The sequence below is a fragment of the Natator depressus genome, chromosome 13, assembly GCF_965152275.1.
Source record: "Natator depressus isolate rNatDep1 chromosome 13, rNatDep2.hap1, whole genome shotgun sequence".
NCBI classification, from domain to species: Eukaryota; Metazoa; Chordata; order Testudines; family Cheloniidae; genus Natator; species Natator depressus.
Window position 1 is genome coordinate 3,475,568 of NC_134246.1, and position 16,869 is coordinate 3,492,436.

The following is a 16,869-nucleotide window of genomic DNA, read 5'->3' on the forward strand; positions in this document are numbered from 1 at the left end:
TCCCAATGCCTGATGGGGCAAAAACATTGTTGAGGATGGTTTTGTGTACATGTCATCAGTCGCCCCCCCTCCGTCTGTGAAAGCAACGGCAGACAATTGTTTCACGCCTTTTTTCCTGGGTTACCCATGCAGACGCCATACCACGGCAAGCATGGAGCCCGCTCAGCTCACCGCTGCTGTTGTGAGCATTGTGCATTATCCTGGAGTATGTGCAGAACCAGGCTAAGGGATGCCAGCACGAGGGCAATTGTGATGAGGACATGGACACAGTCGTTCCTGAAAGCATGGGCTGTGGCAATTGGGACATCATGGCGGCAGTGGGGCTGGTTGATACAGTGGAACGCCGATTCTGGGCCTGGCAAACAAGCACAGACTGGTGGGACTGTATAGTGTTGCAGGTATGGGATGATTCACAGTGGCTGCGAAACTTTTTTGCATGAGTAAGGCCACTTTCCTGGAACTTTGCGAGTTGCTTTCCCCCGCCCTGAAGCTCAGGAATACCAAGAGATGAGAGCTGCCCTGACAGTTGAGAAGTGAGTGTCGATAGCCCTGTGGAAGCCTGCAATGCCTGACTGCTACCAGTCAGTTGGGAATCAATTTGGAGTGGGCAAGTCTACTGTGGGGACTGCTGTGATCCAAGTAGCCAGTGCAATCACTGATGTTCTGCTATCAAGGAGAGTGACTCTGGGAAATGTGCAGATCATCCTGGATGGCTTTGCTGCAGTGGGGTTCCCTAACTGTGGTGTGGTGATAGACAGAACACATATCCCTATCTTGGGACTGGACCACCTTGTCAACTAGTACATAAACCGCAAGGGATACTTCTCAATGGTGCTGCAAGCACTGGTGGATCACAAGGGACATTTCACCGATATGGACGTGGGATGGCCGGGAAAGGTGCATGACGCTTGCATCTTTAGGAACTCCGGACTGTTTGAGCAGTAGCAAGAAGGGACTTACTTCCCAGACCAGAAAATTGCTGCTGGGGATGTTGAAATGCCAATAGTTATGCTTGGGACCCAGCCTACCCCTTGCTCCCATGGCTCATGAAGCTGTACACAGGCAGCTTGGACAGTAGTAAGGAGCAGTTCAGCTATAGGCTGAGCAAGTGCAGAATGGTGGTAGAATTTGCCTTTGGATGTTTAAAAGCTTGCTGGTGCTGTTTGCTGACTAGGCTAGACCTCAGCGCAACTAACATTCCCATTGTTATTGCTGCTTGCTGTGTGCTCCATAATATCTGTGAGAGTGAGTGGGAGACGTTTAGGGTAGGGTGGGAGGTTGAGGCAAATCGCCTGGCAGCCAATTTTGAGCAGCTAGACACCAGGATATTAGAAGAGCACAGCTAGGTGCGCTGCGCATCAGAGAGGCTTTGAAAACCAGTTTCATGACTGGCCAGGCTACGGTGTGACAGTTGTGTGTGTTTCTCCTTGCTGCAAACCCACCCTCTTTGTTGATTTTAATTCTCTGTAAGCCAACCACCCTCCTGCCCTCGATCACAGCTGGCAAAGGAAATAAAGTAACTGTTGTTTTGAAACCATACATTCTTTCTTTATTAATTAAAAAAAAAAGTGAGATAACTGACAAGGTATCCTGGGTGGGTTGGGGTGCGGGAGGAGGGAAGGACAAGGCCACATTGCTTATTGTAGCCACACTACAAATCAAAACTGTTTGAATGACAGCCTTCTGTTGCTTGGGCCATCCTCTGGAGTGGAGTGGCTGGGTGCCCGGAGCCTCCTGCCCCCGCGTTCTTGGGTGTCTGGGTGAGGAGGATATGGAACTTGGGGAGGAGGGCAGGTGGTTATACAATGGATGCAGTGGGGGTCTGTGCTCTTGTGGCTTTCCTGCAGCTCCAACAGATGCTTCATCATGTCCGTTTGCTCCCCCATTAGCCTCAGCATCGCCTCCTGCCTCTGCTCTTCACGCTCACTTAATGCTTTCCTGGCCTCTGCCACTGAATGCCTCCATGCATTAAGCTCTGCTCTATCAGTGCAGGAGGACTGCATGAGCTCGTAAAAAATGTCATCGCGAGTGCGGTTTTTTTCGCCTTCTAATCTGCGATAACCTCAGGGATGGAGATGATAGGGGGAGCATAGAGACATTTGCACCTGGCGGGAGATAAAAAGGGAGAGTAAAATTTAAGATGATAGATTTCTGAGAACAAAAGGGAGACTCTTTCACAGTGAATCAAGCAATTCACAGCAGACAGCACATGTGCTTTAGGTACAAGGTCGCATTTTGCCTTTTATACTGAGCACCTGCCAGTATGGTGACACATCACAAATGGCTGGGCAACAGAATTCAGTTTCCAGGCAGCCATGGTAAGCCTTTTGGTACGCAGGGTTGGCTTCTTATGCCTTCATAACATGTGGGAATGGTTTCAAACTGCATTGCCATCCTTTCCCGTAGCAAGCAATGCCAGTTGGGTTTCACATTTAAAGGAGGGGCTGCAGTTTTCGGGTGGATGTGCAGCACCCACCTCCTCCCACCCCACCACGTGGCTATTCTCTGGGATGGTCCCTTCACCCCTCCCCCTGCCACATGGCTATTCTCCAGGATGATCCCGATGAAGTGAGCTGTAGCTCACGAAAGCTTATGCTCAAATAAATTTGTTAGTCTCTAAGGTGCCACAAGTACTCCTTTTCCTTTTAGCCAAGCGCAAACAACCCTGCGTGAACGGGGTCCTTTTACTGTTCTCTTACAAAAATTCCCCTATTTCAACCAGGTGACCATGAATGATATCACTCTCCTGAGGCTAACACAGAAAGATAAAGACTGAATGTTGCTTGAATGCAACCAAAACCCAGGACCATTCGCTGCCATGCTTTGTGCTGCAATGATTCCAGACTACTTGCTACTGGCTCAGCATGGCAAAGTGTCCTACCGTGGAGGACGAAATAAGGCAGCCCTCCCCAGAAACCTTCTGCAAAGGCTTTCAGAGTACCTCCTGGAGAGCTTCATGGAGATGTCCCTGAAGGATTCACACTCCATCCCCAGACACCTTAACAGACTTTTCCAGTAGCTGTACTGGCAGTGAATGCAGCCCAATTCTTCAGGGCAAATCAAACATTAAACACTAAATTGCTTTTAAACCCTGTACTGTAGTTACAAATGTGCACTCACCAGAGCTGCCTTCTCCGGTTTCAGGGTCGGGGATCCCGTCTTGGGAGGGTATTGGCTCCAGGGTGATGAAAAGGTCCTGGCTGTCGGGGAGAATGGATTCACCGCTTGCCTGCTGCACATTCTCCTCCTCCTCCTCCTCCACAAAATCCTGCTCCCTGTTGCGTGAGACTCCCCCCTTGCAGGTGTCCATGGACAGTGGTGGGGTAATGGTAGGGTTCCACCCTAGAATGCCATGTCGCTGACCATAGAAGCAGCATGTATGGGGCTCTGACCCGGAGCGACCATTTGCCTCCTTTGTCTTTTGGTAGGCTTACCTGAGGCCCTTCACTTTCATGCGGCACTGCTGTGTGTCCATGTTGTAGCCTCTCTCCACCATGCCCTGTGCGATTCTGGCATATATATTAGCATTTCTTCTTTTTGATCGGAGTTCGGCCTGCACAGATTCTTCTCCCCATACAGCAATCAGATCCAGTGTCTCCCTTTCAGTCCATGCTGGAGCTCGTTTGTGATTCTTGTGGGACTGCATGGTCACCTGTGCTGCAGAGCTCACCACGCTGACCAAACAGGAAATGAAATTCAAAATTTCACGGGGCTTTTCCTGTGTACGTGGCTAGTGCATCGGAGTTCAAAGTGCTGTCCAGAGCGGTCACATTGGAGCACTCTGGGATAGCTCCCGGAGGCCAATACCGTCAAATTGCGTCTGCACTATCCCAAATTCTACCCAGCAAGGTCAATTTTAGCGCTACTCCCCTCGCCGGGGAGGAGTACAGAAGTCGATTTTAAGAGCTCTTTAGGTCGACAGAACGGGGTTGGTTGTGTAGACGTGTTCATTTTAAAATTGACCGTATGCAGCTAAATTCGACCTAACCCTGTAGTGTAGACCAGGGCTAAGAGTAAGGGGCTTGCAGTATGGAAGAAAGCATGGAAACAAGAGTAGGAGCAGGATATAACAAAAATGGTTTAGAAGAAGATCTGAGAAGGCAAGCAGGGATGAATAAGAGAAGTGTAGGCAGGAGAGAGAGAGATAAATTGAACACAATGTGTATCCTTCAGTTGGATCAAATAAAAACCTTACAAGAAAAAAATACTATAATAAACAATATCGTGTGCTTACAAATTATATCAGACTAAATATAAAAAGAGAAGTTAGGAATTTTACGAATGCGGTTTGCAAATACAGACAGATAAAGCTGTGGTTAGCTGAGTATATATATTTGAGCCATGAGTTTATTTAATCTAGATGTTTGTATTTTAAATAATGTAGAAGAAGTTATATTAAATAGATATCAAAGAAAATGTATGAGTCGTAGTATGACCAGCAAGAGTAAATCTATTTCCCTAGTTAAGTATCCTCACGCCTTCTTGTCAACTGTCTAAATGGGCCATCTTGATTATCACGACAAAAGTTTTTTTCTCCTGCTGATAATAGCTCATCTTAACTAATTAGCCTTTCACAGTTTGTATGGCAACTTCCAACTTATATGTGTGTATATATAGATCTTCTTACTGTATCTTCCATTCTATGCATCCGATGAAGTGAGCTGTAGCCCACGAAAGCTTATGCTCTAATACATTTGTTCGTTTCTAAGGTGCCACAAGTCCTCCTGTTCTTTTTGCGGATACAGAGTGACACGGCTGCTACTCTGAAACCTGTATCAAGATATGTTGCACAAGGGAATCTCTGCCTTGAGTGTCAATATGGATTAAGAGTCTGAATGGATGTTTCCCATTAAATGTTTTACTTATGTATTGAGGGGACATCCAGAGACTCTTAAGAAGCTGTACACACATAAATGTGTGTGTTTCCATTACTAAGGATAAACTTTTATTTTGTTAGTTAATGTTTGTTAGTGTTTGTAGCTATATATTTTGTAAATTGCAGCCCAGAGATTGGCTGCATTTCTGTCCTGTGTGAGTGAGCCGTTTGTGTGTATTGAGCTGTGATTTTTGCACATGCTGGACAAATACTGCACAAAGTTAAGTTATGTACACAGGTCTTTGCAGGATTAGGACTTTATAGACTAAAACGACAGCACCTTTCATCCAAAAGTCTCTCAAAGCACTTTACAGATTTTCCACAGTATCTAGTCACAAACAGATTGAATAGTCAGGAAATACAAAATAGAATCCCAAATACCTTAAACACCTGCCATCAAATGAACTGTCACTGTATCTCCCTGTTTGACTCTTCTGGGTCTGATTCTCCTCTCTTCTCCATCAATTTTACATCAATACATTTCTATTGACTTTGTTGCAGTTACTCCTCATTTAGCCAGTGTGAGAGGAGAATGAAGCCATGTCTATTGATTTCCGATTAGAATTACATATTTTGGTGTGAAGAAGGGCCAAATTCTGACCGATTACAGTGCTGTCAATTTGGAATAACTATCGCCTGCACTGGAGTTACGCCAGATTTACACGAATGGTGCCTGAGATCAGAATCTGTCCTAGAGACTGTAAAGTGCTTTGGGGAAATCTGTCTGGATGGGATGCATGTTGCTATAGAAACTATTATTGCTTGTGTGACATTTCCTGTGGTTTTTTCCCCCTTCTTCTTTGTTTTGTGGCAGCCTTCACACGCTGTGCAAGCCATTGGGCGATTCATGGAGTTTCTTGTCCTTTCACTCCTGCTGCAGTTTATTAACACTACCCCTCCCCCTTGACACGGAACACAGTGAGGTGGTGTGAATTACAGCGGGACTGAGAAACCAGGCAGGTAACTGAATGCGGTTAGATGAGATGTGTCCGTAGGCGTGTCCTGGCCTCACGGCACTGACACCCGGAGTGGTACCAGGAATGAATGTGGCCCATCATGCCGGAGTGGGGCGGATTTAGTAATTCAAGGAAAGAGCCCCCTAACACGCCTGGCTCGAGCGCTTTGGACCCACTGATCGCTGGGAGAAGGGGGTGGGGGGAGGTCTGCTGTAAACTTTGCAAAAACCGCCCATTACGGGGGCAGGAAAAGCCCGCCGGGGCGGGGACACCCTTGCCGCTGCCCAGTGCCCGCTGTCTCTTTAAGAGGCGAGCGGCAGCTACGCCGCAGCATGTGAGCGAAGGCAGGCGCTGCCTCCCATCCGTGAGCATCCCTCCCCGCGGCCCCAGCCCCAGCGCCCCGCCGGCCGCGCAGGAGCATCCCGGCGAGGCAGCAGCATGGCCGCGGAAGCAGGTGATGGAGGCAGCTCCCGTTCCCCCGGCCGGCACGGGAAATGGACGGTGCTTTGCGGGGGATTAGGCTGCGGAGGGGATGGGCGGGGGTGGACAGCTCCTGCAGGTCGCCCCGCTGTGAGCTGGGGGGGGGTCTGTCTGTGCGCCCGGAATAGGTGCAGGAAACTGCCCATCCCTCCCGGCCGGGGCTGAGGTTTGGGAGGGGCAGGGCCTGGGGGGCTGGCGCTGAGGGGTTACCCTTGCCTCTGTGTTCCCTGCTGCTAGGTTGCTGAGCTAGCCGGCTGCCCGCTGCAGTACCGCAGTGGTGCTGCACCCCCCCAGCCCCCCCCCCCCGGAGGAATTGCCGAGAAGATCCGGTGGGCCCCGCTGAGCAAACTCAGGTGAGCGCAAGGCACCGGAGATGCGCACAAAAAGCGCTGCATCACCTTGGGGGAGGAGGGCAGAGTGTCGGCTGGAGCGGGGGGGGGAAAGCCAGGGGCTGGGAAATGCCCCGGAGACTGGAGTGGAGATACGGGGCGAGGCTGCCGTGGCTCTAGCCTCCCCAGAAGTGGAACTTAATGATGATGCGTGTGACCGGCACAAAACCCTCTGCAAACGCAACGCAGCTCAGGCGGCTGAGCAGGCTGGCGCGGGGGCTGGCAGGCTGCTTGTTGTTCTGGATCGCACCCTGGGGCGAAGGAGAGGATATGCCACTTTGGGTCGGGCACACACCCAACCTGCGTCTTCCAGGGGCCACTCCAGATGCCTCTCCGGCAGCACCGCCCCCGGGGCCTTGTCGTGCAGCCCTGGGGTTGTTATTTCATGATTTATGCCGCATCTCAAAGGGGCCGCTCGCAGCACAGGGGGTGATTGAGGAGTGTGCTCCTTGCTTATCTCTTCCCCCTCAAGATCAGTGAAGGCAGATTCTCCCCGGTAAGAATCCCCTGCTGTGCATGTCTCATCCCTGTAAAATAGCACTCTGCCCCTGTCTCTAGGTCAGGCATATCTGAAGTAATGACCTTGCTCCGGCGAGTTAAACCATTTTTTCCAACCTTTTTTAGGTCTCTTTGATCTTTAAGCGTCTGCGTCTTGTCCTCAAAAGAAAGCAACGGCTCTGCCCATGCTTTAGACGGCCAGCATAAGGTCTCCACCACCACAGAAACCCCACTTCAGCCCCAAAGGCCTCCCTGTAAAGCTCAAATGGGACTTCAGTGGGCCATAGACCTTGGGCTGGCCCTTTGTGAACAGCGTCTCCTGGCTCAGGGTGGACTGAGGTTAGAGGGGAGCTGGTTATACCAACATTTCGCTTCTTTCTTCCATACTGAGAAGTGAATTTCTCTTCACGCCTCATTCTCCCTCGCCCTATGGAATTGTCTCTTCGACCCCTGGGTGCTCCCCCAAGCAGGCCAACTCGCTGTGCCTTCTGTAATCAGCTGTGCTCTGCAGGGTTGCTGCTTCTCTGACTCACTGGTCTATCTGGGCCTCACCTAGGAACATGGGGCCTAGATCCCAGGGATCCTGCCTTTAATCTACTCCTGCTCTTATCCCCGCTGGTCCCTAAGTATCTGCCACAGAATTCCACTCCCCCCCAGCCTCTGCCTGTGAATAGGTGACTCTGCGTCAAACAGGGCTTCTTGAAGAGACTGTGTTTTTAACAGTGCCACATACTCTGCGAATTGGCCCAGGTGCTGGAACTAAGGGGGCTGCCGCACACCCGGCTTGAAGGGGTTTCCATTATATGCAGGGTTTACAGTTCGGTTCAGTGGCTCTCATCACCCCCACTGTAACCATTGCTCCAGCCCCCCTGCAGATTGGATCAGGCACAATGTAAAGTTGACAGCAAGTGAACCCCCATGGAACTGGGAAAAGCTGATGAACTGAACCCTTCTGCACAACAGGGACTGTGTCAATTGTGGCCAGCTTTAGAATCTTGCCATATGTTTCTCAAGCTATTCTTGAAGACACATGGGGAAGCTTTCCCATTGTACACGAAGGGAAAGGGTTACCCTCTGATGATCCCTTCCTCCTGGGAATACCAGCGTCCTTTGTCCGCCTTAATATCAGTTTGAAAAACTGATTGGCTACTTAACACAATAATGTATTCTTGTCTAACAGGTTTCTCTTTTCAAAAGGATCTTTGGTGCAAACTCAGTATTTAGTGGTGAGCCAAAAAAAGAAAAGGTTTCCAGTTACATGTGTAATAGCAGCTCTCAGAGAAATCCCTTTCTGCTGCTGCAGTGGCTCCTTAAAGCACAAATCTTGAATGTGCATGTTAGTCTAAAGTACCAGGTTTTCCCTAGCCACTTCTAGATGTCCCCTGGAAACCACCAAAAACCTCAGAGCCCACAGGATCAAATGATCCTAGAGTGGGGCAGATGCTTCATCTGAAGGAGCAGGAAGCAAGGTAAACCTTCGATTTGCCCCATTATAAAATTGTTATACTTTGCCTAGGAAATTTCCTTCAGATTCTGTGTCTTTAAAAACCATCATCCCATCTCTAAGATAAGAAGCTTTTAAAAATGTAAAAGGATAAGCACTGTGTTTGCTGGGGGGAGCCAAAGGCTCCAACAGCCTCCTTGGGCCTCACTGTCAGAGATGCTGGGAACACAGGATAAGTCTACACTGCAGGGGAGGGCAAGCCTGCCAGCTTGGGTATGCAGACTCACGCTCGCTGGGCTGGAGCTACCTTTGTGGCTCTGGCAGAGACTCGGGCTAGCCGCCCGAGCTCAGATGCAGGGGGTTGAGTGGGCTTGAGAGCCTGAGCTGCAGCCAAGCTATAACATTAGCGTGCTAGCTTGAGCCCAGTTAGCACGAGTCTAACGAGGCTCACTCCCAGCTGCAGTGTAAACTTACCCACAGAGCCCTCGCTGGCTTTCAATGGCCTACAAGTGCTTAGCACATCTGAAAATCAGTCCACGACTGCAATTGTGCATGTCCAGTCATGCATAAGTAAAGCACAAACATTCCACAGCGAGGGTAAGTAACCACTGGAACAATTTAACACGGGTGGTGGGGGATTCTCCATAAATCAAGATCAGATATTTTTCTGAAGGATCTGCTCTAGTTCAGGGGTGTGCACAAGTGGGGGCAAGCAGGGCCCTGGACCCCACAATAATCAGTGTGGGGCGGGAACACAAATCTCTTCTGGCCCCAGGGCTGAGGCAGGGGACAGCGAGTTCCTCTGGCCCAAGGGCCTCAGTGGGGGCACAGAATGTGACCCTCCAAAAGCAGTGAAATTTAAATTCTTGCGTATGCCCCAGCTCTAGTTCAAACTGGAATTTATTTCAGGGGAGTCCTGTGGCCTGTGCTATACAGGAGGTCAGACTAGGTGAGCACAGTGCTCCCTTCTGGCTTTATAATCTATTAATCAAATCTATTGAAGATGCCCGTAATTCCCACAAACCAGCTAGCTGTCAAAATTGTTACTTTGTATCTGCAAATGACGTGGGCTCAAATGTAAAGGCTGAGATGAAGCTCTTTTGAAAATTTGGCCCAGAATATCTTTGCGTGTATACTCCCTACTCTGTAGCATTGATAAATAAGCATTTCCACTCCCAGAATGGGGTGTTTTCCTGCTGACCTTTGTAGGTAAGGCTAAGAGCACGGCAGTCAAGCAAGTAAACAGAATGGAGCCATGATGGCTTGTGTGCTTGGGTTGAAACACAGAAATAAATCAATGTTGGCCCAGTGGAAAACTGCAAGCTCTGCAGGGAAACAAATTTTGGGTGGAAACGTGAAATCTGCTTTTGACAGTGTTTGCACACCTGTCTGTGCATTACCCAAGCCTATTCCTTGCCAATGAAGCAAAGCAGATCTGGTTGCAAGGTCCCTGGATGCACTTCAAATCCATCACTTCACCCCTTGTAGCAGTTTGGGGATGGGGTGGATAATGAAGGGGAAAGGATTCTGGGTAAGCAGGGCCAATATTCTGTATTCTGCATGAGATGATTCAAATCCACATATGTTTAAATACGATCAATAAAGCTTTAGATTTCAAAGCTGTAACAAAGCTAGTATTGTCCCCAAGACCCGGGGTTCAAATGGTGAAGCATTTAACAAAGGCAGGAATTTCTCTTTCTTTCCCTCCATTGCATATTTATTATTAAGTAACAAATCTGAGACAAACACTGCCCCACTGGATTGTAACAGTAAGATCACAACTTAAGTCCATCAGTATTATGGGGCAGTTGGCTGCTCCGTTGCAAACAGGTGGGATTCAGATTGTTGGAGTCCTACAGCCACAAAAATTACAAGGTTCTTCCTACAGTCACCTCCATACTTGGGAACCAGAGAGACCAATGGCTTCAAAACACCCCCCAGGTGTTTTTGCTGCAATTTGCTGATCAGTACTTAGTGCTTGGAGTTACCCTTTGGCAGGAGGAGTGGAATGTAGCACGTGCAAGTTCATTCGGGACAGAGGCCATCAGGTCTCCAGACTGAGCAGCTGCTCCCATGCCACTGATCACAGATCCTTGGAATCCATGTGGTTCCAGTTTATGGGGGGGGCTGGATCCCATTGCTCCAAAGAGCCTGTCTCAATCTGCTCAATCTGCCTATGTTCAATGTGACCCTAACATAAACACCTTGTATTCTTTGCCTTCCTTCCTCCCACCCCTGGGAAAAAAATAACTGATTGAAATATTTATAATGATCTTTCTGAACTTAGAACATCTTCCCACATATCAGGTTTATGTTTTGTTTGTGTTTTTTTTTTTAACACGAAACAAAAAAAGGCCTAATATAGAATAGTGCAGTGAGGCCTCTTTAAAATGCACCTCAGCATTTTGTTAGCCATTTCAAAACTAAGGTTCGGATCTGCCTTCACTGTGTGCCTGTATTTTTAACCCTTTGGAGTTGCGGAACGCTGGGTAAATCCCATTAGCTACTTTGCAGGATGTGGAAGTGACACTGGTACTTGTGAGATCTCCCAATAGTACAGTGAAAAGCAGGGTATAGGAGCTTAAATGTAAATCCTCCATTTTGTGGTAATTGCTGCTGTTTATTAAATATGTTTATATCAGAAATGCGTTCTTGATGCTACTGGAGTGATGTGTGACAAGGAAACCAAGGAAATTCTGAGTTCAGAGAGTCTTTCTGTTCTTCCTTTAGCCCCATTGTGTCGTGGCTTTGCAGTCGCTTTGGTTTTTATCAGAGTCAGGCTGTGTGGCTGCACTGGAGTGCCAAGACAGCCTTTCCACAGGATTTCCTGGGGTTTGTCAGTGACCTTTAGGGCCTGTTGTTGTTTTTCCAGAAATGGCCTCCAGTTTTGTGGTTGCAGATGAAAGCATTGAGACATTTACCTGATTGTACCTGCAAATCAGATGGTTAGCTGTCTAAATTCGGACATATGTGCCCAGAGTTATTTGCGGACACAGAATTATGCCCACAGGATTGGAGGCTGGGTTGAGGCTCACACCGAAGTGTGAAGTATGTCATTTTTTGTTTGCTTTCTAAAAGCAGGGCCCTGGTTCTGAATCAGGATCCTCTAGCACAGACCCATGCACCCACGCAGAGTGTATCCAACTTTAGTGGGATGCCACAGGTTAGCATATCCTGAGGCAGGATTGGGGATTTGCAGAAGAAGTATATGGGGAAAGAGGGCGCAAATTAACTTTTGGGACAGAAGCCGAACTTACCATCCAGTTCCTGGCATTTTTGTTTTTATTTTTTATTTATTCATTGCCGGTCAGTTAAAATCTTGCTCCAAAATGGCTATAATTCCCATTAAATTAAGAGTAAAGGCTGCAAAGGGCAGACATTAGATTAGTACAAATAAACTCTTTACCTTTGAGAGGAATGTGCTTTCCTGGGCTAGAGCCTAGTAGATTAGCCCGATTATAACTGAACTGGCCCCCTCTCTACTGACAGATCAAACTCTGTTTAGAATCTAAATTCAGACACAGCCAAGTCTAAACCCTGCTTAAAGATAGTTCTCAAACTCTGTTTAAAGCCCTGTGTGAGTGGGCGCATAGCAGAGTCTGCAACCAGGCTGAGTGAGCACAGTTCTCAGGGGGAAAAGATTGTCCCCATCAGTCAGGAGAGCCCTTAGAACACTCTTAGCAACAGCCATATTGAAACAGAGTTGTAGCTTGCTGAGCTCTGCTCCCAGGGCGATCTCAGTTGGGATGTATGAAAACCGCTATTTAGAACTTTGCTCTGAACCCTCCAAAAGGAGGGATAAAGCCTCAACACAGCCCCCAAACATGAGGCGAGGCCATTCTGTTAGAAACTGGAAAAGGTCAGCATTAGATCAGATTATGTAAAATATAACAAAAGGAGCAATGACAGGGAAAACAATCCTAAATCCGACACAATAGCGGCACTGCGTGAGGAACAGAAGGTGGCCATGCAATTTCAGTATCAGAGTTAATGTTCTGAAACAAGTCTCCTCTGCGTGGCCTCTGCACGTTCCCACTCTTGGAACAATCTGATGGATCCTGCTCCAATTACCCCGTGAAGTTCCTGGTCCGTCTGCTGTCTCCGTTGGAAGGAACTGAGGGAGTCGGAGTGCCAGGCCACCCTTTCGCCGCCTCACCCTCTGAACATTCAGAGTCGCCCGGGGACACGAGTGCTTCAACAGGCACCGCCGCTAGGCCGTTCCACTGCTCCAGGTGCCACATCCCAGGAGTGTGAACGTGCCAGGGTCCTATCAAAGAATTCTGGTGCATTTTCATATCGTCTTGGGAACTATCCAATCTTTACTTTCTCTGGTCACTTTTCTATACGGTAACCAGGCCCTGTCCTCTCCAAAGGGGCCGTCCAGCTCCTGGCAGAGCCAATAGGTACAAGATGGTCTCTCGGCATTATTGGTAGATCGTCAGCTGGCACAAACGAGCATAGCTCTGTTGCCGTTGTGGAATATATGCCAGTTGACCCCAGCTGAGGATCTGGTCTATATCTCTGCAGAGAAGAGACCCCAAACTGAAGGGTTTAATTCTTTTACTGGGTAGACCCTGTTCTTCCCTTTCAGTAAGCTTCAGATTCCCGTCTCACACAGCTACTAGTGCTTGGCTCCTTTTTAGGTGGCAGCTTTCTGCCTGCCTGAGCTTCGATGGTGCTGAGGGCCTCAACTTCCTTTGGAGTCGGTGGGAGGTGAGGGCATCCAGCACCTAGCAGGATCGTGTGCCCGTAAGCGTGGTGGTGGAATGTAAGGCCTCGACTAGGCTGCAGCGTTAGACTTCTACTGGCCTTGTTCTGGAGCCAGCACAGTACCTCGGCAGCATCCACTGATTCGCTCAGAATTCCAGTGTGGGAGACACCTGAAAATGTGTGTCTGCTTGGCACAGAAAGGGTGGCTGAGCTGGCGTCCCTCCCTGGGTGGATGGCAAACTTATTCCAATATACATTTTAATGCGGTGCAATACACTGTCTTCCACTGTAATATAAACACTCAAATCTTAATCTCGGCTAGGCAGTAACTTAAGATCGTATGTGATGGTCTTAGCGCTTTGACTCCAGTGAGGACCGCCTTTTGAATCAGTCTCCTTGCATATATATTTTGTCCCTATAAAATGCCAGAAATAGCCGTAGCTGTGGTATGCCTGCAAAGCACCAGACTGTGGTTGCTAGAATCACAAGATAGAGCAAAGGGCCTGACTGATCACTTCAAGTGCCGTTTTTTCTTCGCTTCCAATCCTTACTGGGACTGGCGACCCCGTGCTGTTTAAAGCTCCATTGCTTGAAGTGTCCAGCACCTGGCAGGATTAGGCCCCTGGAGAAGGTAGCAAGGATCGGTGTGAGCCAGATATCTTCAGTGGGAGTGAGGAGGGAGGTACTTGAGGCATTTCAAGGGGAAGGAACAGATGAGCGGTTTGAAGGTAAAAGTGTCAGCGGGTGAGCACAGGAACATAGGCAGCTCAAAGAAGTGAGTCCAGTACCCAGACTCTGACAGTGCCCACCAGCACTGGATTCATCAGCAGAAAGTGCAGGAAACCCTGGAGAAATTTGCCTTAGGAATAAACTTGCCCAAACTCCCATCAGTCCAAGGCTGGCTTATGCCCCGGACCCTGCGGGTTAATTCCCATTTCTAAACTCTTGTTCCTGTTTAACCTTCATCATGTAAGTCTGAGGTTCCATTATCTATAGAAATGCCCGGGTCTTTTTTTTTTTTTGGCTCTTGCTAAGTTCTGAGGCAATGAGTTCCACAAGCTGATTGTGTTGCATAGAACAGGCATTTCCTTTAATTAATGTTAAATGTGCTCCTTTTCGATTGTATTGAATATTCCCCACTCCTCCTCTTATTGTGTTATGAATAGAAGTGCTGATCTACCTTCTCTAGGCCATTCATTATTGTGTCTTCAATTCCAGCACATTGGAACCAAGGACCCTTTCCACATCATTCAAAGCCCTAGTAAAAACCAATAACATAAAAATAAAGAACCAACTAATTAAACTATGAAGAATTTGGCACTGGGGAGTGATCTATTCTGACTTATGTCCCTTCTTGTTCATTAGGAAAATGGTTCTAGGGTGAGATCCTCACCCACTCTAGCTCCTTGATGCTCCATAGAAAGGCCCTAAAGCCTCATATGTGGGTGAGGGTGGAAGGCTGCCATCCAACTAACCCCTTGCAAGCCCTGGTGTCAGAGGTGTGTTGCGGGCAGGGCTGCAGCATGCAGCACTGCAGAGTTTCTGAGCATAGCTGCAGTCCATAGCAGAGCTCTGGGAGGCTGCCACAACTAAGGCCCCCAGGACTGTCTACGTTACACCGCGGTCCTGTCCAGCCCCCCAGGCAGTCCCGGTTTAAAAGGATATAACGATGTCTTAAAGCCATCTTAGTCTTCCCTCCCCCTTTGCTGCCATTTCTGTGCTGTACCTCTTAGAAGCACAGCAGAGAATTTCAGCCCGGATCTTTTCCATCTCTGTTCGTATGCACGTTCTTCCATGTCATTCTCGTTGCCCATTTCAGAGCCTTCTATATTTCTGTTAGATCCTCTTTGAGATGCGATGTAGGGAGCAGAGTATTTGAGGTCAGGCAAAGCATTGATTTATAAAATGGCATAATATTGCTCTCCATCTCATCCCCTTTTCCTTCTAACATCTGGTTGTCTTTCATGAGCCCTGCCTCACATGGAGCACAGAGGTCTCCTCCAAGCTGTCCACAATGATAGCAGTTCTTTTTGTGAAGTTATAGCTAATTTAGAACCCAGTAAGAGGCTCAGAGAGGATCTTTTTTGAGACTGGAATGATAGTATCCCTAGCCCTCCCAGAGACAATGTGTTAATTTGCGGTTACATGATGTACTGGAGAATCTGCTCTTCTGGATTTTGGAAGTATACTTCAAAGTATGGAAGTTTGCAGTTTGACTCCCAGCTACAAGTCTTACATTGGTACACAGGGCTGAACCTTAGGGCTTTGCCGGTACACGTGGCTATCGTGCAGCAGACTAGAGAGCTTGGAATGACTGAGCCAGCTGCTCAGTTCTTGCAGTCTAACAGTGACTGCAGCAACCAGGTGAAGAATTGAATATCAAAATAAACCTAGGCCAGTGTTCTGACTATAATATTAATTTTCATGTTTAGTTCAATATAATCTCCATTTTTAAACTGAAACGAAGCTGGCCTAGAATTTCAGTCTGCCATACCAGAGTCCCACACAATCCAGGGGACTTGCTGCATAATTTACATCCAGCTTGTTTGGGAGTCTATGGGGCGAAATGATCTAAGGATGGGAAGGGGTCTGCTAATATGAATTCCATAGAAATTGTGCAAGTCTCTCTCTCTCTGAGTTGGAAAATGGCCGGCCCTCCCACTGCCATCTGGAATGAGATCACCCTGGACTGCGTAGGGAGTCTCAGGAAGTTGCCAACACCTGCCAGCAAACTGGGATTACAAACATAGTCTAAATACTTCTTCATAAAACCCAGTGCCTTGCCTGGTGTAGATGGTCTCATCTTGCATGCCTCCCTGCACACGAGATTGGGCACATTCTGGCTCTGCTTTATTCCAGCGGTTCTCAAGTGGACCAAAGTGGGTCGCAACCCCATTTTGATGGGGTTGCCAAGGCTGGTGTTAGACTTGCTGGGGCCTGGGACTGAAGAACAAGCCCCACCGCCCGGGGCCAAAGCCAAAGCCCGAGAGCTTCAGTCCTGGTTGGCCGGTTACATGCCTCCCGCCTAGGGCTGAAGCCCTTGGGCTTTGGCTTTAGCCCCCCCCGACCTGGGGCAGCTGGGATTGGGTGAGCTAAGGGTTCAATCCCCTGTCCTGGGGTCGTGTAGTAATTTTTGTTGTCAGAAGGGGGTTGCGGTGCAATGAAGTTTGAGAACCCCTGCCTTACTCTGTACTGTCTGTACTGTGGTGACTGCCGAACATTACTGCAGAATGAAGACCTTTCAGCAGGTGTAGACTGTCACTGATGTGCCCAGGTTAAGGAAGGACTTAAACTGTACTTGGCATTTTAGACTCCTGCCGGTGGCCACCATGCTGCTGAATGATGGCATCTCTCGCAGCATTGGCTGTGTGAGGACCCTACTCCAGAGATTACTAAACCAGTTCCAAGCCTAACGAGCAAAGTATGGTCACTATTTAATACAACTGAGAAGCTCTCTCTTTTTCAGGTCCATTTCAGTTTATTCATGGTGAGATGTTCATGAGTTTCCCAAATGAT

At 48.4% G+C, this 16,869-nt stretch overlaps 1 protein-coding gene across 2 annotated transcripts in view; it reads left to right on the forward strand.

Moving 5' to 3' along the window:
- The first annotated feature begins 6,154 nt into the window (after positions 1-6,154).
- Positions 6,155-16,869, forward strand: part of SNPH (syntaphilin) — a 33,250-nt gene continuing 22,535 nt past the window's right edge. Inside the window, exons 1-2 of one of the 2 annotated variants that reach the window (XM_074969539.1) lie at positions 6,155-6,286; positions 6,550-6,665. The gene's annotated coding sequence lies outside the window, so the exon portion shown is untranslated. The remainder of the gene's footprint in view (positions 6,287-6,549; positions 6,666-16,869) is intronic. The other variant, XM_074969540.1, reaches the window with a different exon arrangement.